This window comes from Macaca thibetana, chromosome 5, assembly GCF_024542745.1.
Source record: "Macaca thibetana thibetana isolate TM-01 chromosome 5, ASM2454274v1, whole genome shotgun sequence".
Classification (NCBI taxonomy): domain Eukaryota; kingdom Metazoa; phylum Chordata; class Mammalia; order Primates; family Cercopithecidae; genus Macaca; species Macaca thibetana.
In genome coordinates this window covers 66,900,888-66,927,143 of record NC_065582.1, presented here as the reverse complement: position 1 = coordinate 66,927,143, position 26,256 = coordinate 66,900,888, and the positions used below count along the sequence as shown (strand labels likewise).

The window sequence follows — 26,256 nt, the reverse complement described above, 5'->3', positions numbered from 1 at the left end:
GGACTTTTGTTTCTTGTAACAGAGAACATGCCAAATAACACAATGTAAATGAGTTTGAGGACAAATTTGGTGAAATATAAATTAAAAACAAAATCTTCCGGCAACCAAGAAAAATTCTCCATAAAAACAGAAACGAAAGAAAACAGTTTTACTATTGAATAATCACTAAACGAAAATATGATGCGTATCACAGGCAATCCACTAAGAGATTGCAAAAACAGAAACAAATCTCACCCTTTTATATAGCCAGGCAGAAACATCCCTTTACGTACATGTTTTCAAGATAAATGATAATTAGTCTTCAAGTAAGAGGACTAAACAACACCTATTATTTGTAACACATAATTCATCTTAAATTCACCTGGTATTTGGGGTGACCATCTATGTGAGCTAAATTGGCTTTATACAAACGAAAAACAAACTTCTTAAAGCTTTATGACAGGAGATAGTTCTGCGATTTGGAGCAAGGGATCTCGTGGAGTTTGGCTCTGATTTTCCCACAGAACAGGGGATGTGGGAGCTCTATCTTTCTATCATTCTGGATAATTACATTTCAAAGAGATGGCTTCCAGGTGCTTGAGGAAACATTCCTGGGTTGTAAAATTGGCAAGAGTCTTATTTAGCTTTTAAAAAGATTTACATACATCTCAATGGGGGCAAAGAAAGAATTCACAATTACAAGTGTTCTTAAGTAATAGAGAGCAGAAGGATGATTACCAGAGGCTGGGAAGGCTAGTAGGGGGAGGGGAGGTTGGTTAATGAGTATTAAAAAAAAATAATGAATAAGACTTAGTATTTGATAACACAACAGGGTGATTGTAATCAATAATAATTTAATTCTACATTTAAAAATAAAAGAGTGTAATTGGATTGTTTGTAACACAACGGATAAACACTTGAGGAGATGGAGACTGCTTTCTACATGATGTGATTATTACGCATTGCATGCCCGTATCAAAACCTCTCACGTACCCCATAAATATATACACCTACTGTGTACCCACAAAAAATAAAAGTAAAAAGAAACAAAAAACAAGATTTTTAAGTAAATGCTCTAGGAAAAGAGATTGGAAGGGGCACTTCTTTCCCTTTCTTGCACTGGGGAGAATTAAATCTCTTTCTTACTTGTGATTTTATTCACTCTTACAACAAACTTACAGTTATCTCATGAAGTCCTTGAGCATTTGCCCACTCACAGTTCTCACTCGTGCCCTCCAGCCCCCTCAGCCAGGATATCCGTTATTTAATTCTCAGGCAGCTCAGGTTGAGGGTATAGTAATGTGATTTTCGGTGGGCAGCTGGAGGAGTTGGGCAGAAAGGAGGGAAGGGAATGACTGGTCTTTAATTCCAGTGGAGTTTGTGTCTTACTAAGGAATCATCTTCACATCTTGGTGGCACCAGGGCCTCTGAGCACAGCTGTGTAGTTACTGCTCTACATTGAGGCCAGCCAAGGGGGTGAGAGAGGCTAGAAGCCCAAATCCAGCCCATTCTTCCCTCACTAAGCCTTGTCCCCAGAGGAAGGTGCACCTGCTTCTTCACACAAAAGTGTTGTGTGGTTGCCAAGTCTTTAAGCCAAGGGGGTATGTCCTTATCCACCACCCTGGCCCTCTACCCTATATTCTTAGTGATTAAAGCACATTCAGGAAGTATTAGTTTACTGGGGTTGCTACAATGAAGTGTCATGGACTGGGAGGCTTGAACAACAGAATTTTATTTTCTCACAATTCGGGAGGCTGGAAGTTGGAGATAAGGTGTCAGCAAGGTTGTTTCTTTTTAAGGCATCTTTCCTTGGATTGCAGATGGCTGCCTTCTTACTGTGTTTTCAAATGGTCTTCTATTTGTATGTGACTGTTTCTTAATTTTTTCCTCTTATAAGGACACCCATCGTGTTGGATTAGGGCCCACTCTTACTACCTCATTTTAACTGAATTACTGTTTTTTGTTTTTTTGTTTTTTTCTGAGACAGACTCTCTCTCTGTTGCCCAGGCTGGAGTGCAGCAGTGCGATTTCAGCTCACTGCAACCTCCATCTCCCAGGTTCAAGCAATTCTCCTGCCTCAGCCTCCTGAGTAGCTAGAATTACAGGCATGCACTACCACACCTGGCTAATTTTTGTATTTTTAGTAGAGACGGGGGTTTCACCATGTTGGCCAGGCTGGTCTCGAACTCCTAACCTCCTGATCTGCCTGCTTCGGCCTCCCAAAGTGCTGGGATTACAGGTGTGTGGAAGGACTCAACTGAGTTTGTAACAAAGGGCAATCTCTTTATTGTATTCTGGAGGTAAACAGATATTTAAAAATCCATTTTATAGGTAGACAAAGTGAGGCCCAAAGCAAAGCAGGAATTTCCTGTGGCCTTATAGTTAGAAGTAGCCGCTTTGGAGTCTGACCAATTTAGGTTCAAATTCTGGCTCTATCACTTCCAGCTGTGGACAAACCACTTATTTCACCCAAGCCTCAATCTCCTAATCTATAAAATTAAGACTAATAATATATACTTCATGGTGTGATTATGAGACTGAAATAAGAAAATATATGTAAAGCACTTAGAAATAGTAAATGTCTAATACCTGGCTTTATCATTGATAAAAATAATTGATAGATTTCATTTAGTATTCCAATCAGATGTTGCAGGTAGATGTTAAAGGATTTTTTTTAAAAAGTAAAGTCATGACTCTCATACAGATATAAAATAAGCACATATCTCATGCCTGTAATCCCAGCACTTTGAGAAGCTGAGGCGGGCAGATCACAAGATCAGGAGTTCAAGACCAGCCTGACCAACACGATGAAACCCCGTCTCTGCTAAAAATACAAAAATTAGCTGGACATGGTGGCACACACCTGTAATCCCAGCTACTCAGGAGGCTGAGGCAAGAGAATCGCTTGAACCAGGAGGTGGAGGCTGCAGTGAACCGAGTGGCAGGCTGCACTCCAGCCTGGCAGCAGAACGAGATTCTGTCTCGAAAGAAAAAAAAAAAGAAGAAAAAAAAAAGCACATATCAAATATTTTATTTAACTAATCAACAAAGAAACCAGTAAGAAGATATAACCAGTTCCAAAGTATGCATTAATCAGCTACTGGGAATGCTGAAATGAATTTGCAAACAGATAGAAAACTGTCAATATCCACAGAGCCATAGCCAGTTTTATTCCACATGAAAATATTCCTTTGCTTTTCTTTGGGGAAAAATCATTTTCATTACTGAGTTATAAAATTGTTCAAAGACTGAAGTCTCAGACCCCCTGTAGAACCAGATGATGTGGAAGGGTGTGCTAGAAAGGATGTCCAGTGATCTTTATTTTTTTTTCCATTCTTTCACAATTTTTCCTGATACAAAGGATTAAATTTCTTTTTTTTTTTTTTTTTGAGACGGAGTCTCACTCTGTCCCCCTTGCTGGAGTGCAGTGGCCGGATCTCAGCTCACTGCAAGCTCCGCCTCCCGGGTTCAGGCCATTCTCCTGCCTCAGCCTCCCGAGTAGCTGGGACTACAGGCGCCCGCCACCTCGCCCGGCTAGTTTTTTTGTATTTTTTTTTAGTAGAGACGGGGTTTCACTGTGTTAACCAGGATGGTCTCGATCTCCTGACCTCATGATCCACCCGTCTCGGCCTCCCAAAGTGCTGGGATTACAGGCTTGAGCCACCGCGCCCGGCCTAAATTTCCTTATTAGTAAAATGAGAGATTTGGAGTAGTGATTTTTGAGACCTTTTCAGTTCCAACATGCTATGACTCCGATTCCTTGCCCATTATCTTTGTGTGTGCATAAAGGCTCTTGGAATCTTTCGTTGTTATGTTAGAACTATTGTAATAGATACTATTGTACTAGTTGAAATCAGTCATAACTATGAGTGCATCCTTAGGCTTTCTCTGTGTAAAAATAAAATCAAACCAAGATCCTATTTAATTTCCAGTTACTTTTAGGGTCTGTGTGTGTGCCCACACAAGGGTCAATGGAAGCAGATCCTGAGAGCAGGCATTCCAGATGTATTTGTTTACCTACGGCTACCTAAGGAAGACACTTGGTAACCTGGTTAATATGACAAACCAGAAAAATATTATGTAGACTTTGCAGATGATAAAATTTAGTATGCAGTTAATCAAGTTTTCTCGAATTCTTAAAGGCTTTGATCTGCAGGGCAAATATAGCAGATCTTCCTGAGACTGCTTTGGGATAATGGAGGTGGTCATAGTAGTGTTGGTGCAGGACAGTTCTCCAGGCAGCGTGGACTGGCCCAGTTCTCTCCCTTTTTCACTTGCAGTTCTCAATAATAACTGCAGAATGTGCTGGGAACGCACCATCCTGAGATAAGGGAGGAGCTGGCCGGAACAGCCTGGGCTCTGTTCCAGGCCTTCCCACAGCCAGAACAGGATGTCCTCCACACTTCAGCCCAGTATATCATGTGACCCTGAAGTATATCACCTGGGACTGGCTGCCTTTCAGGGTCCCTTTCCTGCGTTGCAAGTAGGGCAGCACAGTCCGTGCTCCGTCCATCCTGGGCAGCTTTCTTGGGCCTTGAGGGAACAGCTCACAGTGAATCAGGATTCTGTTGTCCTTTGCTGCCTATTGGTGAGTAATAAACCCTCTTCATATAACTCGTTGTGTGTGTGGGTGCTCTGCCTCACTGGGCTCAGACAAGTTGGTAACTGGTGCGCAGTAAAACTGCTTCCCAGTTGAGGGTGTCAAAATTGGTGTTGGAGCTGGTGGTACCCATGTTAGGTAATGAAGGAGGATGGAAGGAGATGGGAGTGTGATTTTTTTGTTGTTGTTTATTTCTCCTCTATTAGACTCTAGTCTCTAAACTTTAAAGCAGTGGAGAAGAGAGTCAGAAGCTTGTAAGTTATGTAATTTGATGCTTAATAAATGTTTGTTGAATGATTGTACTTCTTCCTTTCTCTAAACATAGAGCCCATGTAACCTAAAAAGCTCTCGATCTACTAAGCTTTTAGAAAACCTACCATATTTAAGGGTATAAAAACATGAGTAGTGATGCTGTGTGACTGATATATTTTGAGGATAAATATTCTGCTTTGTAGATTTTGTCAGGTAAAACCCTAATCAGTTTAGAAATCAACATCAAAACTTCTTTTTTATTTAAATTTGTTTATTCTTATTTAAATAATCTCATTTTAACTAAAAGGATATTCTTGATGGTAAAACATGAAAACAATCACATTTCTTAGTTTTAATCTTCCTTTTCTTTCATCCTAGTCATTTCTGTAGAAACAGAGGCTGAAATGACTGGGTAGCATTATGGAGGATTTCTGGTAATAACAACACCTACACAGTGTGCTGCAGGAAATAGCGAGTCCATACCCGATAATTATGACTTGATGAATCATAGAAGAATTTAGGAGCATTGCGACTGAATGTTGAAGATTTACATTCCAAATATATTTTTATTGCACCAATAACATAACTTACACATTCAAGGGGAAAAAATATCAAAGATCTAGGTTTTATACATGCACATGTACACATTTATGTCTATCTACATAGATCTAGACATGCACAAATGTGGGGCAAGCAAGGAGCAGGGGGCGGACATGGAGGATGAGGTGGTGAGAGAAGATAGTGATTTTTCGTTAACAGTGATGAATACCTCTAATGTGGAAGTCAAGTGACGTTTATTCATTTATTCTATCATTGAAATAACCCTGAGAAGTAGGCACTAGTGACACCACTTTATAGATGAAGAAAATGAGACTTAATAGTAAGTAGCAGAGCCCAGTTTTGAACCAAGATAAGCCTGCTTCCAAAGCTGACAGGACACATCATAAGACCTTTCCTGTTGTTCCTGAACTGCAACTGGGGCCCCAAACTAAAGTAAAAAACCAGTGAGTACCTCTACATTTTAAAAACAGAGATCTGCCAGAAGCTGTAGCTTATCACATCCTCCTGGGGCTTCAAGCAGCACGATTGCTCCTGCTACTAATCCTAAGCTTCTCCCATCTCTGCTTCCTGTCCACAGAAAGGACTGAGAGGAAAAGAGGTATAGCTTTCCTCTCCCCAAAGCTCATGGAAAGGGAGAGAAAAAAGCAACCAGAATTTCTTCTAAAGATCAATTTCTTCCTAGAAGAAGAGGAAATCAACATTCTTTTTTTAAGACAGGGTCTTGCTCTGTCACCCAGGCTGGAGTGCAGTTGCATAATAACAGCTCACTGCAGCCTTGAACTCCTGGGCTCAAGTGATCCTCCTGCCTCAGCACCCACAGTAGCTGGAACTACAGGCACATGCCACCAGCTGATTTTTTCAAATTGTTTAGTAGAGATGTAGTCTTGCTCTGTTACCCAGGCTGGAGACCAGCATTTTTATCATCATAATGGGGATTTGCTTCAAGAGTGGACATGTTGCTTAACCCCCATGTAGCTGGAATAGGAGCAAAGAGATCTGGAGAGAGAGAGCATGGTGAGGTCCACTCTGTTCTTAATTTGTCAGTCTCTGATAGAAGATGGATCCTATATGTTCCTGCTGACCTAACACTTTGCTGAAAAGTGAGAATTAGGGCTAGTCTTGAACAATGTCTGCAGTGTAGGCTATGTGTGTATTGGAAAAGAGGATGCTGGCTAAGAAGCACATGCATTGCAGGCCATCAACTGGGCCTGCCTGGAATAGATGGCCAAGCCTGGCAAAGGAGAGCCAGTGCCTAAGGAATCTTCACCCAAATAACCCCTTCATTTGCAAAGGATGTTAGCACCTCCTCATCAGGATGTTGACTGCATTGAATAGAAATGCATCATGGCCAGCCAAGAAGAGGTCTGTAAGTCTGCCCTTCCTCCCTCATCCCCAGTTGCAATTAGGAAAAGAGGAGGAGAAAAATGGATACAGAACAGATCTTTTCAGGCAGAACTACCCTGAGTTAGAGGAAGGAGAAGACACCTTTCAATGAGTTTGAGAACAGGACTGAATATTATATAGGAGAATTAGAATGCTTTAATAATCAAAATGCGCTAAAAATTTGTAAAATTTTTGTTTCATAATTGTTATAGTAAAGTACAAAACTTTTATATTTATACCATCCCAATAAAAGCAAGCATAGTCACCAAGCCAGTTACTCTACCATTCTCTCCTCTTGTAATCCTGATTAGGATTACATTATATATCCAGAGGCATATCGCCAGCTCCTTCTCTCTTCCTTGTTTGCTCATTTCAGAGGAAGAGAAGGGGCTGGTTGGTTAACGTTTATTGGGTCTCCTTTCCTAAGTAGGCAGAATCACTGTATTGAAAGGCTATGAGGACCTGCCACTATCTTTCAGGTCTATGTCCTCCTACACAACATTTGTCTTCATGGACTTGGAGTCTGCCCTGCAATCAATCAGTCTCTCTCTCTCTCTCTCTCTCTCTCTCTCTCTCATAATCCAGATTAGGTAGGGAGCCAGAGGCATATCGCCAGCACTTCATGGCGCTTCTTAAGACTTCTCCAGCCAAGGGTAGTGGTGAATAGCTGTAGTCCCAGCTATTCAGGAGGCTGGGGCAGGAGGATCACCTGATCCCAGAAGTTTGACGTTAGGGTGAGCTATGGTGCCACTGCACTGCAGCCTGGGCAACAGACTGAGATTCCGTCTCTAAAAAAAACAAAAATTAAAAATAGACTTCCCCAATTAATTGGAATTTTTCAAAGCTAATGAGAAGGTGCACATGCTTCCCATAGTACCTCCCTCAGTGCTTCTGCCTCCATTGGGCATCCACTACCCATTAGCCTGACTTAATGGGAAAGTTCCTAGCTGGCTCTATTTGCCACAGTTCTGAGATGAAGAAAGAGGGATGCAGCAACCACTGCAGGACTAGTGGATCAAACTTTTAAAATTCAAATTCAGGAAAATCTTGAGTCTTTTATTTTTTAATTAATTTATTTACTTATGCATGTATTAATTAATTTATTCATTTATTTATTGATACAGAGTCATACTCTGTTGCCCAGGTTGGAGGGCGGGGTGTGATGATAGCTCATTGCAACCTCAAACTCTTGGGCTGAAGCCCTTTTCCTGCCTCAGCCTCTCAAACAGCTGGGACCACAGGTTTGCATCACCACACCCAGATAATTCTTAATTGTTTTTGTAGAGACGGTGTCTCACTATGTAGCCCAGGCTGGTTATTAACTTTTGGGCTCAAGTGATGCTCCCACCTCAGCATACCAAAGTGCCAAGATTACAACCGTAAGTCACCATGCCTGGCCAGGTCTTGAATCTTCAAATGGCAGGGTTAGGCACTGTGCCTTTGCAAGGCATGCCACTCAAAAGGTAACAGTAAAACAGCAAAAGGACTAACACAACTAACTCCATTTTTGTTTAAGGGGCTTCCCCAATTCTTACATGTAAACTAGGATAATTTTAGAGCACCGAGATAAAATGCAAAAACAATAATCATGCAGTTTTAAAAACTAACTCTGGGATTAAAGGCAAAGTATATAAACAATTGGCTATGTTTTGTTAAAGATTTACAGGAGCATTGTGACCTGACCAAGGACAAAGAAGATCCCAACTTCGTCGGACCCTAGCTGGCATCCAGATGCCTGCAATTGTCATCACCTCTTGATCTAAACCACCTTTTCCTCCTCATATTCACCTACCATAAAAACCTTCTTGCCAGCCAGGAAAATTTAAGACAGTACTTTAGAAGTTAAGTTCTAAGCTAGTTCACCATTTTCTCTGTTTTGCTGGCTTTATGAATAAGCCTGCTTTTTCTGCCACCAATTCTTCTCTCTCATGTTTGGCTTTTGAGCAGCCAAAACTGGGTTCAGTTACAAAGAGCTTGCCCTGTTTCTTTTGCCCTTATCCCCAAACATGGACACCTGACTCTCCAAGTAGAACTAATTTAAGTCCATTGGGTTCATAATCATTGTGGTAGATTGCAGCATTGACTTCAATTCTAAGTCAGCAAGGAACTCTCCCATCAAGTCAGCCCCTTCCTGTGTCTACAATCATTTCAATGAACTTTGCAGTTCTTCCCACTAATGAAGCAGAATATATTTCTCCACACCTTAACTTTGGGTTCAGCCCTATGACTTGGTTTGGGCAACTGAAGAAAGTGGAAATGACAAAGGTCCATGATGAGCTTAGGGCTTAAGATGCCTTGAATTTGCTTCATGATCTCTTGCACATCTGCTGTCACCATAAGAAGAACTTCCCCGAACATTCTGTCCCCTCTACCTAGGCACAAGAATGAGCATGTTGGAGGCCAACCTGAACCCAAATCATTGTGAGCAGCCAAGACTAGCTGGATACATAACTTGAAAGGGCACTGCCCAGATAGCTCAGCCTCAATCAGTCAGTCCTCAGACACATGAGTCATATAAATAGTTTTTATTTTAAGCCACTGAATTTTGGGGTGGAGCTTATAAGATACCAAAAGCTAATTGAGGCCAGGTGCAGTGGCTTATGCGTGTAGTCCTAGCACTTTGGGAGGCCAAGGTGGGAGGATTGTTTGAGCCCAGGAGTTTGAGACCAGCTTTGGTAACACAACAAAACCCTACCTCTACCAAAAACAAAACAAAAAATTTTTAAAGCTAACTGATAAAATCATTTATCTATTTCAGTGAGTAAGTGTGGTAGAAGTTAAGCCAGAAAAAAATGCTATATTATTTCTTGAATAATTTCCCCTTGGACTGCATTTGTTAAATTAACAAGTGATTAAATTAATCCCAGTTTGTATTATTTGCTGAAATGTGTATGTTTCCTAGCATAGCCTAAGAAGAAAATGTATCTTCACTCTCATTTTGTAGAACTCTGACAGGACCGTACAGTCATTGCTGACAAAGCCCAGTCCTACATATCATCATAGTACATGAGGTGCGTGTACAGTTAATGTGAAAAATAAGCTCAATTGTCTTGATATGTTGCAGTCCAAAACGTCATTTATGAGTCATTTATTTAGAACTCAGAACACTCTTTCCCATAGAAACAATATTATACTGTTTCCAGGCAAACAACAAAAACCCATTTAACCCCAAAATATAACTGACTGATATCAGTAGTCTGTTGGGAGATGACTTCTTCCTCATTGCTTGGATTTCCTTCTCCCTTTATGCTTCCTCTCTTTTCCTTGTTTGCTCTTTCCAGAGGAAGAGGAGGGGCTGGTTGGTCAAATTTTATTGGGCCTCCTTTCCTAAGTGGGTAGAATCGCCGTATTGAAAGGCTATGAGGACCTGCCACTATCTTTCAGGTCTGTGTCCTCCCACACAATGTTTGCCTTCATGAACTTGGAGTCTGCTCTGCAATCTCTCTCTCTCCCTCTCTCTCTCTCTGTCACTCTTCCTCCCTCCCTCCCTCTCCTTCCTTCCCAGATATACCTGAGCCTATGGTTCCCATGATATCTCTCTCTCTCTTCCTCCCTCCCTCTCTCTCCTTCCTTCCCAGACACACCTGAGCCTATGGTTCCCATGATTCATATTTACAAAGGAAATTCCACTGTAGTCTCAGGCCTAAGATGAATTCTCCATCCCAAAATACTGAAAATCCTTTATTCAGGCAGTTGTGCAGATTTTTAATAAATCAATGCTTAATGTCTCTCATTTGGCTGGTGATCCTTTGCTGAATACAACATCAGTCCGAATGCTGGAGGGATCGGGGTAACCAGCATTTAGAATTCCTAAGACTCTTCTTGGGAGGCTGAGGCAGGAGGACTCCTTGAGCCCGGGAGTGCAGGAGCAGTCTGAGTAACATGGCAAGACCCCATCTCAGAAAAGAAAAAAAATTCCTAAGACTCATTCCTCTTCTGTTCATCATTCCTTTGGGAAAAATTTTTCCTATGTTCCAACTGTGGAAGACTGGATACACCTTGAATGCAACCTCCTTTCATATCTTCAAGGTAAGACTCTCATTTTGCAATGACTCATCTTTTGGAAGAATCTCTAGTTCTTTCATGGAAGAGTAATGGTTATGTTTTGTTAGAAGAAAAGTTGATTTTGAAGAAACTAAGAGAGGCAGTAGAAACCATGTGTGTGTTCCATTTCTTTGAAAATTCCATAAACATGCATTAACTTACTCAGTTCAGAGCTCAGAGATTAAATTTTTCTCTAACCTTAGGATATAAATTTATTCTAATAAAAACTCGCAACATTACCTTTCTAATTCTGAGACTGTTCAGCAACATCACTATTTTAACTAACTTTTTTCCTCCGTTAAAACTGTATAACTTTATTCATTTTGTCTCTCCCCCTCCTTTTTTTTTTTTTTTTTTTTAGAGAGAGAGATGGGGCCTTGCTATGTTGTCCAAGCTGTCCTCCAACTCATGGGCTCAAGCAATCCTCACGTGGCTTGTCTCATAGTTTTAAAAACCAAACTATTCAATATAGACATGTAGTTTCCCTGTTTATCACTAGAATTTTCTTTTTCAATTCATTCCGAAAGCAATTTCCCTCCACAGTCTATGTCTCACATCCTAAAAGAGATCATGTAAATTATCACTTAACTAGTTTCCCCACAAATTTTATAGCCAGCAAAATATATTGTTGATAACTATATATTTTAACTATAAAAATTTAATAAAATTGTTAAAACTTTGAGATTTTCCAGCCTTCCTTTTTTATAACTGGTACTTAAAAATGAATACAGATCTATATATCACATCTTACATACAATTCAAATACTTCTTAAGGCTTTACCTTCAGATAACAGTGGCTTGAACCATGGGCTTACAAATTGAGACCACCAAGTGAATCAATTCTGCATATCTACTACCAAAACCACTTTTAATATTCCCTCAGGAATGCATGCTCTTACACATTGTTGAGTAGCTCAGGGCTAATCGCCACTCACTCTGGGCCAGTGGAAGCCCCCACCCACAGCCAGGCCAGTTGCACAGGTGCTAGCTCTTCTTTGAGGTAGGTAGAGATGGGAGGCTCTGGTGCGGTAGAAGGCCAAATTCTCCTGGTTGGAAGAAGCTCCCCTGCTCTGCTGTGGGAGAGCATAAATGTTCTGAGAGAAGCAGGGACAAGAGAGGAAAGGGGAAAACACTGGCAGAATTTGATCCTAGCTCCATGTACCCAAAGGCCGGATTCATCCCTGCCCCTGCCACAGTTACATTCTCTTTAAAACACATTAAGACACTCCTTTCCTTTTCTCTCTCTCTTTCTTTCTTTCTTTCTTTCTTTCTTTCTTTCTTTCTTTCTTTCTTTCTTTCTTTCTTTCTTTCTTTCTTTCTTTCTTTCTTTTTCTTTCTCTTTCTCTTTCTCTCTCTCTCTCTCTCTCTCTCTCTCTCTGTTTGTTTTTTTTTTTTAAACAAGGTCCTGCTCTTTTGCCCAGGCTGGAGTACAGCAGGGTAATCAAGGCTTACTGAAGCCTTCACCTCTCTGGCTCAAGTGATCCTCCCACATCAGCTTCCCAAGTAGCTGGAATCACAGGCATGGGCCACCACACCTGGCTAATTTTTCTATTTTTAGTAGAGACAGCATTTCAACATGTTGCCCAAGCTGGTCTTGAACTCCTGGGCTCAAGTGATCCACCTGCCTCAGCAAGACACCCTTTTCTTTGAATTACAGAAATGGGCATATGTCTGAGCCTGATCACTACTTTTGGCCACTTCATGAGCTCCCCTATCCGAGAGCCACCAACTGTTAGGAGGCCAGGAAGGAGGGTCCCAGGTACAGGTCAAAATCCCCTAGAGTTCCTGGACACCAGCATACTCTCTTTTGAGATGCCCACCCTCTTAAGCTTTGGAGGAGATGGGGATGACACTCTGGCCCTAACACTGCTCAACTTTCACCTGACATATATGGTATATTTCCTTAAGAAATCATAGCAAAAGTCATAGCAGTAGTAGTAATTTAAAAATCATAGTAAAATTTTTTTAATGTCTTATAGAATTTGGGATGTAGTATTATAAATATAAAAAAAGTCACTAACAGAATAAATTTAAAATGTCTCATCATAAAAAATGATAGTTAATCAAGGTGATGGATATGTTAATTAGCTTGATTTAATCATTGCCACATTCTATACAAACTGTAAAATAAAACATCACATTGTGCCCCATACATGCATAAAATTAAAATTTGTCCATTAAAAATATTAATAATAAGTTTTAAAAATCATACAGCAACTCAAAAAGCTGTCAATTAATAAATATTTTAATATTGAACTAAGGCTCATTGTTATAACTATCAACGGTATTAACAAACAATGATAAAACATGTAAAATACTTTGTCCTTTAAGGTTATAAGGATGAAAAAAAGCATGTGCCTAAGAAAGCAAAACAACACCAAGAAACTGAAGACACAAACGATTTGTTTTATGAGTGTCTGTGTAGATACATGTATGTGTATATATATATCTATATATATGCACTAATATTTGTATAATAATCAACAAAAATGTAACATAGAAATGATATCTGCAAACATACAATTCCTTTTTAGTGTTTGAGCACTAAAGAAAGGTAGATCTTTATGTTAACATCTTGATTGACATAACTTTAAGGAAAAATTTTGCCCAACTACTTACAGGGTTTTGTGCTTTTGGTCCATTTATGTCGGAAATTCCCTTCAGGACTTACAATGGCAGAGTTTACTCAGTGTTTCTAAAAAATTATTAGAAGTTGTGAGAAATAAAGAAACTTGATAAATGAACACTAAGAAATAATAAATGGGAGCTAAAAACATAGACTACAGGATAACTATGTTGCAATAATACAAATTAGGGGTTTCCCTCTTGCTGGATAACTACCTTAATTCTCTGTCTCACTCTGAGCCCCTGATAAATAAGTTGATGATGACATGGATTTCAGTAGGTTACTCAGTGACTTTGAAAGAAATGTCTTAATGATGATCTTTATAAAAATAGTGTCTCAATTTAATTGCTAGCTATAAAAATGACAGATTTTTGCAATTATGTGTGTGTGTGTGTGTGTGTGTGTGTGTGTGTATATATATATATATACTTTTTTTTTTTTTTTTTTTTTTTTTTGAGACAGAGTCTCACTCTGTTGCCTAGGCTGGGTTACAGTGGCGTGACCTTGGCTCACTGCAACCTCCACTTCCTGGGTTCAAGCTATTCTCCTGCCTCAGTCTCCCGAGTAGCCAGGATTACAGGCATGTGCCACCACGCCTGGCTAATTTTTTGTATTTTTAGTAGAGATGGGATTTCACCATATTGGCCAGGCTGGTCTCGAACTCCTAACCTCAATTGATCCACCCCTCTCAGCCTCCCAAACTGCTGGGATTGCAGGCATGAGCTACTGCGCCTGGCAATACATTCTTTTCAAAACCCTCAGATCCTTTTTACATAACACAGTTGCTAGGAAATAAAAAGTAAGATGTGGCTGAAAAAACCCAAACAGCTTGATATGTAGAAGTGCTCAAGTTTTTATCAGTTTTCCTCTGAAGGCTGCAACAACCTTAAGCCGAAGTCTTTTCATGGGGATTATGTATATTGCCTAACTGTGGCGTAGACACATCATCCCTCTACCCCCACAGTAGGGGACATTTTAGTGACTTCTTGATTTTTCATGCCAAAGGTGACGGTAGATTATCCAAACAAATCTTATTTGACTTTCCAATGTGTTTTACAATTGTATTTGACTATGAAAGAAATGCTCTAAAAATTCAGTCTTTGAAATTAAATAAAAATAATAAAAATCGAAGGCAGGAGAAACTGGAAAGCCATTCAACTTCCCGTGTTGACTCCTGCTCAGGAAACTTTCTTTTCCCAAGATAATGCAGGGAATCTGCATAGCACAACTTGGGCAGTATTTACTGGTCCGTTGCTCAGAGAGCCCCATAAATGTATGGAATTATTCATATCCATTTGTACCTTTTAGCTGTTAAGTATTTTTCCAGTTCTGCTGAGTTAGAGAGGCATCGTGTTACAGTGGAAAGAAAAAGGCATGGATAGACTGACAGTTATGGAAAGAAGACGGAGCAGGGGACAGTGAAGAGGAAATGGATTCGTTATGACACACAAATGTAAAATTCCCTAGTTAAGAACAGTACAGCATTTGTGCGTTTTTTTTTTTTTTTAATACGTAAAGGTATTGTTCAGTACTTTTCCATTAATTTTTCAAAGGTCTTGACCTCCTAATGAAAAATTTCTGACTAAAAGGGGTTTTCCTCACCACTCAGTTCCTTCTTCTGCTGGGTCCTACAGTGAATCAATATCTCGTATTTGGTCCTTCAGACAGTTGCCACGGAAATGAGAACTGCAAACACTTTCAGCTTTCTGGCTTCACTGTGGGATCCAGCATAGAACATGATTGAGCTGTCAGAGAACCTCCTGAAGGAAAGTTGTACCTGATAAGTAAGAGTTTCCAGAAAAATGGTGACACATACAGGAAGAAAAATAGATTGTTTAACTCAGTCTGAAAAATCCCTTTTGATTCATAGACTGTCTACATGATTGAAACATACGAAACCATCTCTTTCTCTAAGCAGGTTCTTCTCAATTCACATACGAGCACCTCCGGGGGCAAATAAAACTTCTCTGTGTAGGCATGAGGAGGAATCACATTAACAGAAGGAAAATAAGGTGCTGTAGAAATGAGAAAGTGCTGTAGAAATGAGAATGCAAATTGCTAACCTGGAGGAGAGAGAGTGGCAGGGTGAGTAAAAGAGAGGGCATCTGATGCCATTTAAACCATTTTTAAGGAAACCTAAATATCCTGATTGAAAAAGGAAGAAAAGGGAAGTCACTGTAGATGTCAACGAACACACGGGCTTTCCACAACTGGAATCAGAGACAATTTGGAGCTTGATGGACTCCCCTGCAATAGACTTGAAACTTTATTTGTGTCATTTGGTCGCAGCAAATGGGACCTGGCTTTTCTGGGAAAGAATTCCAGCTGCCAGTTTGAATCCACTGAGTAGTTCTTTCCAGTGCCAATTATAATCTTGAAAGATGCAGTCCCAAATACCCTAATTCTGAATGTTGAAATCCCAAAAGATCAAAATCCCTAACATCCAAAATCCCCAAAATCACAACCATGAAAGATTAAAACCCTGAATGCTGAATTCTGGGGGAAAGGATTAGTGTGTGTTCAGTTGCACGCTGGATAGTTACATCATGTTAGTTGCATCAAGTTAGTCAGAACTATTATCTTGCTGTCTTTATTTGGAAATTAAATGTGGTTTAAGGTGATCCATATGGGTGACAAAGGGTGGACTTGTGTATAGCCTACAAGCCTGGTAAAGCATTATTTTGGATGTGTCTGTAAGGGTTTTCTCAGAGGAGATTAGTGTGTGAGTCTGAGTGGGTTAACTAGGTGTGGGGGATCTGCTGTCAATGTTGAAGGACACCATCCAATCAGCTGGAGGCCAGGAGAGAGAAGAAACACATAAGGCAAATTGGTCTCTCTCTGAGAGCTGGGGTAGACCTTCTGCTGCCTTGGACACTAGAACTCCAGGTTCACCAGTCTTCGGACTCAGGACTTTCACAAGCCATCTCCTAGGTGCTGAGGCTTCCAGCCACAAACTGAGTTACAATATCAGCTTTCCTAGTTCTGTGAACTTCAGACTTGGACTGAACCAAGTCTCTAGCTTGCAGATGGCCTGTTGTGGAACTTCTCAGCCTCCATAACTGTGTGAGCCCATCTTACTGATAAAGCTCCTGTCCTCTATCTATACACATATCCTATTTGTTCTGTCTCTCTGGAGAACCTTGACTAAAATAGATTTGGTATTAAGGAAGCCAAATGTCATTCCTCCTTACTGTATTACTTGCAACATAACGGGAGAGATCTGTGAAATTTTTCTCTCACAAAAGGCTATGATGATCTAAGTGTATGAGGCCTCTTAATAGTGAAAGATAAAACTTTAAAAGCTAATTACTATTGGCATTGTGAAAGCAGAAAATCACTTAATTGCAATGACTGAGCAATAACCAGACTTTCAAATGGACTGTGCATACTTACAAAATTTGTAGACCACAGTCACTCTTCAAGTACAAGTGCAGTGAGTGTTTCAAAAATCATAGAAGAAGTAAAAATGCAAATGAAAAATACAGAAATCTCCCTTGCCAAATTATTCAATCATATACAACTTATACTCTTTCACATATAGTGCCAATTTCCTATGCTATGTTTGCTTCATTTCCAGTACTGGAGATATAAGTTGTGTAAAAACTTCTGTAGAGTTCTAATTTGTTTTATGCATTTTTTGCAAATTTGACTCTATGAAAGTGCAATATCAGAACGTTGACTTTGTGTGTAAGCATTGTGCATGTATATGAAAATGTCAAAACTTCCTTAATAATGAAGAGATGTCCTTTCTGTACATCTGAATTTGTGAAAGATAAAATATCTCAAGATGTCAGCTACTTGGGCAACTGCATATGTGGTGGTGACTCAGTGTGGTTTTTGATGGGTCTCATTGAAACATGCAGGTTGTCCATCATAGTATTTCAGATGACTGCATTTATAAAGCTGGGTGCACATAGTTACCAACCATAGTGACATGTGTTTATACATTTCACTTTTTGACTTATTTATTAATGAATATGGTTTATCTGCTCATAACTGTTATATGCATGTGGCTATCATTAGAATACTTGAGTGCTTATGCTTGCAAAAATGTGTATGTTATTATTGCCTATTTTACGGTGTAAAGTGGCCTATGATGTGTTCTGTCATGTTTTTATATGTTTCTCAAATAAATTCCCTTTAAAATGTAAATAAATGTATTTTTTAAATTTTTTTAAATTATTTTTTCTACCTGGGTTTAGTGGCACATGCCTGTAGTCCCACCCAGCTACATGGGAGGCTGAAGCAGGAGGATTACTTGAGCCCAGGAGTTCGAGGCTGCCATATGCTATACTCGTGCCTGTGAATAGCCATTGCACTCCAACCTGAGCAACAAGCAAGACCCTATCGCTAAATAAATAAGTTTTTCTCCGGAATTATATATTTGGTATTTTGATCTTTCGGGATTTCAACATTTGGAATTAAGGCAATAGAGATTGTATCTTTTGGGATTATGCCCCAACTCAACTCTATCCTATGTCATTGACCTCTAGAGATATTCTACTGGATTGAGTAAGGTCAGTGTTTTTCATACTGGGATTAGAGAACAGATCACTCCTCGTGGTGTCATGGCTGTAAAAGATGAGATTTGATTGGCAGAAGCCAATTAGACAACTGCTTGGAAGACTTGCCAGATGTCAGTGCAATGGGAAGGAGAAATTGCAATTTGAAAAGATTATACCCTTTTTCATTTGGGATTTTTAAGTTCTTCCAGGTAAAAATATCTCATGTATACAGTTGCTGGTGGGTATGTAAATTTTACAACCACTTTGGGGAATAATTTGGAAGTACCTAGAAAAGTTGAAGATGCACGTCCCATACAACCCAGCAATTTCACTTCCAAGTGGCTGCTATGGACTGAATTGTGTCCTCTCAAATTCACATGTTAAAGCCTTAACCTTCAATGTATCTAGTCACAGGGTCTTTAGGAGATATTTAAGGTTAAATGTGGTAATAAGGATGAGGCCCTGATTCAGTAACACTGTGTCTTTCTAACAAGAGGAAGAGAAAGAGATCTCATTCTCCCTCTCTTTCTGCCACATAAAGACACAGTGGGTGGCCACCTACAAGGCAGCAAAAGGGGCCTCACCAGAGCCCAGTTCTCCTTGGTACCTTGATCTCAGACTTCCGTCCTCCAGAACTGTGAGAAAATAAGTTTTGCTTGTTTAATCTACTCAGTCTATGGTGTTTTGTATTTGCATTTGCATGGTATTTTGCAGCCTGAGCAGTCCAAGACAGTGGCTATCCTAGAAAAGCTTTTATGTGTGTCCAGGAAGACAAAATACAAAGTACATATTCATCATACCATTGTTCCTAATAATAAAATTACAGAAACTGGCCAGGCATGGTGACTCATGCCAATAATACCAGCACTTTGGGAGGTCGAGGTGGACGGATCACTTGAGGTCAGGAGTTCAAGACCAGCTTGGCCAACAAGGTGAAACCCCGTCTCTACCAAAAAAAAAAAAAAATACACACACACACACACACACACACACACATATGTATGTATAAACAAGCTAACTTCCTGTAAAGAAACTATTTATATAACCAAATTCTGTACAACAGTTGAAATGAATGAACTCCAATAACAGGTATTCATATAAATAAACCTCAAAAATATAGTGTCAAGAAATGTCAAGCTGTAAAAGAATGCTTATACATGATATCTTGTAAAATTTAAAACATAAAACAATAGTTTTGGAAACATACTTGTATAAACAAAAATAAGCATTATTTAATGCATGCTTATCATGACAATACATGGTTATCATGTTTTACATAGTTGAGGAAACAGAATTTTGGCTTTTTTAATTCATTAGGGCCACCTACCACCAGATACCCGATGAGATTCTTTAACCTGTAGTTCATGAAAAATAAATAAAGACTTGAAGGAGAATTACCAATTATTCTGAGGAATAAAGGCTAAATACACAACTTATGTGTACATAATTTCATACTACACAGTTGGAGGCATGATACTAGATAATATTTACACACACACACAAAAACTACATGCTTAGCCAGCATAGGTAAGAAAATGGTCTTTATACTTGCTCAAATTAGATTGCTGTCTTTTTTCATTTTCCAGGCTTTGTGAATTCTCTAGTATGTCCTAAACTATTCTCATCCATCACTTTCACCAACAGAGTCCTTATCTCTATTTGGAAAAAAAAAAAACTCAGCCTCCTGCTTATCTGATTGTCCAAAATTCACTTAAAATCCTGCTTTGACAAGTAGTATTTCTAAGGATGTTCTCTACTTTCAACATGCTTTGTGGTTCTCTGACCGGGTACCTGTTTGATATTCCCCTCCCGGGTAGATTAAAGGGGTGTTTTAACTCTGATCTTTGGCAGGAAGAGTGCCTTTTCATTTGGGCTAGCAGTGAAAACATCAATGTGTGTGATTTCTTGTCTTCCACCACGAAACACTCCTCGGGGCACAGCAGTTCAAGGGTGCTTTGTAAGTGATATTCTGGAATCACTACTTGCATTTATAGATTTTTACATCATTTTATATGGTTTCATGTTTTATTTATCCATGATATACTTCCAAAAGAAGTAAAAGAAACCTACATATTTCCAATAAAAACCCAGAAATAAAAAAATATAATACAGTGCACCTATTTTTTCCATCAGCTTAAAATTAATATAAAGAATCTTATCCCAGGACATAATTTACTTTGACTTGGGTCACATTTTTTACATACAGTTTGTTCTTTTGTTTATGTCGGTTTTTCCCAAACTGAGTTTTATACAACTGTTATTAAGTCTTTTGTTAAGTGTGAAGGAAAAAAGTGTTTCATTGTCAAATAAACTGGTATAATTGGGGTTAGAACAAATTCAGTAAGTTTCACTTTTGAAGACCTTCTCAGAGGCTATATGTGGCTATACATTAGAAACCCCAAGAGTTGCTAAAGTATACAGTGTAACAACACCCTCACTTCCTTTTCAATGTTGTATTATAGAATGCTTATTGATGTCACAGATTCTGTATTATTTCATATTTAGGCAGATTATAGTTCAAATCCCTTGGATTTATTGTTCAAATCCATTTTTATAATTAGTTTCCTAATCTCATTTTTAAATACAATTGAATTTTATACTTCTTTTAATTTAAATTATGAAATTTACGTTCATAAAAATTCAAATCACACAGAGGTACAGTGAATAAAAAATAAACATTTTCACCCTCTCCAGAATCACATTCTTTTCCCTCAGAAGTAACCATTGACTAGAGTTTGGTGAGTCTCTTTTTAAGTCACTTTTTACAAAACAATCAAGTTACTATTTCAAATCGTCTGAGGAAAACAATAGATATCTTCAAAATTGGATTAGAAAAAAATAGTTTTACAAGTATCTTCAAATTTTATTTATTTATTTATTTCACTGATAATTCATTGGCTACATTTCAAATAGTGTCACATTTGGTTTTAGGTGAAACTTTTGACTTTTCATTAACATAAGTGGTTACCAAGAAAATAAGTTGAAGAATATATAATTTCTTTACATTTTCCCATAAATTATACTAGATAAATTAAATCTTTAACTTTAGTCTTTCTTTAAACCCTTCACTAATTTATGTCAAACTATCAAAATAAGCATAAATCAAACCATACCCTCACTCCCCGAACAGACAAGACCTCAACGCCCTCTAGTGGAGTGGCCTCCATGCTCCATTGTAGGGCACCGATCCCTATCCTAGTGGGTAAGCCAAAGTGAATGAGCTCTTAATGACGATGAAATTATAACTCGTCAAGGTTAGAATGGTACTCCCTCTTTCATTCATTTAACAAATAGTTAGACTTGCTTTAAAAGAAATTAAGTTAAAATGAGCCATCACCAAGAAAACAAGAAAAAACTATGAGGGGAAATATCCACATATAAGATATCAAAGAATAACTTTATCATTATAGAAAATCAGTCTCTGATCTTCCAAGTATCTGTTTGTCTTGACTTCTTACTCTTGGTCACATCACAACTCTTTACTACTGAATTTACAGAGATTTAAATCTATTCTGTCATTTTTTTTAAGTGCTTAGCTTATGTTTGTCTTTAATTTCACTTCTCTGGATTTATCACTTTTCCTTAAGAATTACTTCACTCACTCCCAAACAACAACAAAAAATAACCATTTAATTCACTTTTCTGCTTTTCTTTCTCTTTTCTTGGAGACAAAGTCTCACTTTGTTGCCCAGGCTGGAGTGCAATGGCGTGATCACAGCTCACTGTAACCTCGACCACCTGGGCTCAGACGATCCTCCCATCTCAGCCTCCTAAGTAGCTGGGACCACAGCTGTGCACCACCGTGCCCAGCTAGTTTTTTAATTTTTGCAGAAATGGGGGTCTCACTATGTTGCTCTGGCTGGTCTTGAACTCCTGGCTTCAAGCAATCCTCCCACCTTGGCCTCCCAAAGTGCTGGGATTACAGGCATGAGCCATCACACCAAGCCACTTTTCTGATTTTATCCCCCTGAGAATGTGAGCTATCAGATTCTCCCATTTAAAAGATAACTCCTATTCCAGGGAATAATGAGAGGTAGTAGAGGATCGTAGTTAAAAGCGTAGAGTGTGGAGCCAGCAGGCCTGCTTTCAAAGCCTAGAAGAGCCATTTGCTGTCCATGTGATGTTGAGCTAGTCGTTTAAAACCTAAGCATCTCAGTTTTCTCATCTGTAAAATCAGAATGATGGATGATAATAGCATCCAATAGGCATTTGGCTTAAGTAAGAAAATCCATGTAAAGGAGGTAGAAAAGTGCATAAAACATAGTAATCACTCAATAACTGTTACTTGATATTACTACTTCATCAGAGTAAATAAAAATAAGACACCATGAATGAAAGATTTTAATCCAACCTTTCTTTTCAAAACCAAAGGCAAACTGTTCATTAGCCAAACCCCACCATTCCTTGTTTAAATGATTGCATTCACCTCCTAACTAGCCTTGTAGCCAGCAGTCTCTCCCAATTCATCTACTGTCATCAGATTTCTTTTCCTAAAAATAATATTGACATTTCTAGTTCAGGATATGATGAACTAACTTCCTGCTGAAAACAAGTATAAAAACTAATATATAAAACAACTGTGTGAAGAAACTGGAAATCACCCAAATCCTGCAGGGTTGGAAAGGACAGGCTACAATACTTGAGAGGAAAAGCACAGGTGAACTCTACTCTCAACAAGACTTTTTCCCTGATGGCATTTCCAAATTCATAAAATAGGGGACTAGATCCAAGTTGAAATTTTAATGGATTGAAGAGAAACAGATTGGAATCTAGGGCTGCCAAACTGGGCTAAGACTTGAGAGGAAAAAATTATAGAGAACAGGGATTCGATGTGAAATGAAATGAAATGAAATGAAATGAAATGAAATGAAATGAAATGAAATTAAGAAATGAAAAAGGTCATTCAAACCCCACACCACTGCTCTTTTTGGTTCCTGACTCTCTCTTTAGTTTCATATGCACAAGGTGAGACTGAGAGGTGAAGGCGGCTGGGCTTCTGAGTCAGGTGGGGACTTGGAGAACTTTTCTGTCTAGCTAAAGGATTGTAAATGCACCAATCAGCACTCTGTGTCTAGCTAAAGGATTGTAAATGCACCAATCAGCACTCTGTAAAATGGACCAATCAGCACTCTGTAAAATGGACTGATCAGCACTCTGTAAAATGGACTGATCAGCACTCTGTAAAATGGATCAATCAGCACTCTGTAAAATGTACCAGTCAGCAGGACCTGGGCGGGGCCAAATAAGGGAATGAAAGCTGGCCACCTGAGCCAGCAGCGGCAACCCGCTCCGGTCTCCTTCCACACTGTGGAAGCTTTTTTCTTTTGCTCTTCACAATAAATATTGCTGCTGCTCACTCTTTGGGTCCACGCTACCTTTATGAGCTGTAACACTCACCATGAGGGTCTGTGGCTTCATTCTTGAAGTCAGAGAAACTACGAACCCACCAGGAGCAACAACCAACTCTGGATGCGCCACCTTTAAGAGCTGTAACACTCACTGCGAAGGTCTGCAGCATCACTCCTGAAGTCAGTGAGACCACAAACCCACCGGAAGGAAGAAACTCTGGACACATCTGAACATCTGAAGGAACAAACTCCAGACCCACCATCTTTAAGAGCTATAACACTCACCGCAAGGGTCCGTGACTTCATTCTTGAAGCCAGTGAGACCAAGAACCCACCAGAAGGAACCAATTCCGGACATATTTTGGCGACCGTGGCCCTACTATCACCAAGCAGTGAGTACCATTGGACCCCTTTTGCTTGCTAGTCTGTCCTATTTTTCCTTAGAATTCGGGAGCTAAATACAGGGCACCTGTCAGCCAGTTAAAAGTGACTAGTGCAGCCACCGGACTAAAGACACGGGTGTCAGGCTTTCTGGGAAAGGGCTCTATAACAACCCCCGACTCTTCAGAGTTGGGAACATTAGTTTGCCTGGAACCAGCTTCCGCTTTTCCTGTACTTCTGGGCAGAGCCGAGGGTCGACAGAGAGGAAAGCCATTCAGCTCTGGGGTCCCGACAACAAGTTGGTTGACCCTGCAGCCATGAGGGGAGCTCTCAAAGTCAGGTCACCCAAGCGAGATTTGCCTATCCAATCTATCTATCCTGACCCTTGCCTCCTGGGTCCTAATGCCTGCCAGACAAACTTCCTCTCACCTCTCTTCTCCGAGGCTAATCCCTCTTCTAAAAACCACTTCCTGTCTCTGGTGCTTTTCTAGTTTCTCTTATAAGAATGATTTCTAGGGCCGGGTGCGGTGGCTCAAGCCTGTAATCCCAGCACTTTGGGAGGCCGAGGCGGGTGGATCACGAGGTCAGGAGATCGAGACTATCCTGGCTAACATGGTGAAACCCCGTCTCTACTAAAAATACAAAAAACTAGCCGGGCGTGGTGGCGGGCGCCTGTAGTCTCAGCTACTTGGGAGGCTGAGGCGGGAGAATGGCGTGAACCCGGGAGGCGGAGCTTGCAGTGAGCCGAGATCACGCCACTGCACTCCAGCCTGGGAGACACAGCGAGACTCCGTCTCAAAAAAAAAAAAAAAAAAAATTAAAAAAAAAAAAAAAAAAGAATGATTTCTAGTATAAACTTCAGGACTCTGTTACCTTCTTTTGGCACCCAGGCTCACCAATCAGAAAGACATAATTTTTGCCCAAAGCCCTACAGGTGGAGGGGAACTATCTGGAATTTTAGGATCCCTCCTCAGACTAGCAGGCCTAACAAAAGCTATTCCTGAAGCTACGATATGGGGAGCCTCAGAAACGATATCCTTCCTCTTCATATGATGAGAAGTGAGAACAAAAGGGGTCACTCTTCCAACCCTGGAGATCCCTTCCCTCCCTCAGGGTATGGCCCTCTACTTCATTTTGGGGCATAACACCTTTATAGGACAGGGGTAAAGTCCCAATACTAACAGGAGAATGCTTAGGACTCTAACAGGTTTTCGAGAATGTGTCGGTAAGGGCCACTAAATCTGATTTTTCTCAGACCTCTTTGTGGTCTAGGAGGACAGGCAAGGGTGCAGGTTTTCGAGAATGCGTCGGTAAAGACCACCAAATCTGACCTTCCTCAGGCCTCCTTATGGTCTAGGAGGAAAACTAGTGTTTCTGCTGCTGCATGATGAGCACAACTATTCCAATCAGCAGGGTCCAGGGACTGTTGCGGGTTCTTGGGCAAGGGGTGTTTCTGCTGCTGCATCGGTGAGCGTAACTATTCTGATCAGCAAGGTCCAGGTTGCAGGTTCTAGGGCAGGGGGAGAAACAAACAAACCAAAACCGTGAGTGGTTTTGTCTTTTAGATGGGAAACATTCAGGCATTAACAGGCTCACCCTTGAAATGCAATCTAAGCCATCAGGACCAATTTGACCCGCAAGCCCTGAAAAAGAGGCAGCTCATTTTTTTCTGCACTATGGCCTGGCCCCAACATTCTCTCTCTGATGGGGAAAAATGACCACCTGAGGGAAGTATAAATTATAATACTATCCTGCAGCTTGACCTTTTCTGTAAGAAGGAAGGCAAATGGAGTGAAATACCTTATGTCTAAGATTTCTTTTCACTGAAGGAGAATCCATAACTATGCAAAGCTTGCAATTTATATCCCACAGGAGGAACTCTCAGCTTACCCCTGTATCCTAGCCTCCCTATAGCTCTCCTTCCTATTAATGATGAGTCTCCTCTAATCTCCCCTGCCCAGAAGGAAACAAACAAAGAAACCTCCAAAGGACCACAAAAAACCCCAGGTTACTGGTTATGTCCCCTTCGAGCTGTAGGGGGAGGGGAATTTGGTCCAACCCGGGTGCATGTCCCCTTCTCCCTCTCTGATTTGAAGCAGATCAAGGCAGACCTGGGGAAGTGTTCAGATGATCCTGATAGGTACATAGATATCCCACAGGGTCTAGGGCAAACCTTCGATCTCACTTGGAAAGATGTCATGCTATGGTTAGATCAAACCTTGGCCTTTAATGAAAAGAATGCAGCTTTAGCTGCAGCCCGGGAGTTTGAAGATACCTCGTATCTTAGTCAAGTAAATGATAGAATGACAGTCGAAGAAAGGAACAAATTCCCTACTGGTCAACAAGCCATCCCCAGTATGGATCCCCACTGGGATCTAGACTCAGGTCATGGGGACTGGAGTCATAAACATCTGCTGACCTGTGTTTTAGAAGGACTAATAAGAATTGGGAAAAAGCCCATGAATTATTCAATGATGCCCCCCATAACTCAGGGAAGGGAAAAAAATCCTGCCTTCCTCAAGCGGCTACGAGAGGCCTTAAGAAAATATATTCCCCTGTCGCCCAACTCACTCGAGG

At 40.1% G+C, this 26,256-nt stretch overlaps 1 protein-coding gene across 1 annotated transcript in view; it reads left to right on the top strand.

Annotated features, from left to right (window-relative positions):
• Positions 1-4,436: 4,436 nt before the first annotated feature.
• Positions 4,437-26,256, top strand: part of BBS12 (Bardet-Biedl syndrome 12) — a 60,554-nt gene continuing 38,734 nt past the window's right edge. The window contains exon 1 of the mRNA XM_050791098.1: positions 4,437-4,567. The gene's annotated coding sequence lies outside the window, so the exon portion shown is untranslated. The remainder of the gene's footprint in view (positions 4,568-26,256) is intronic.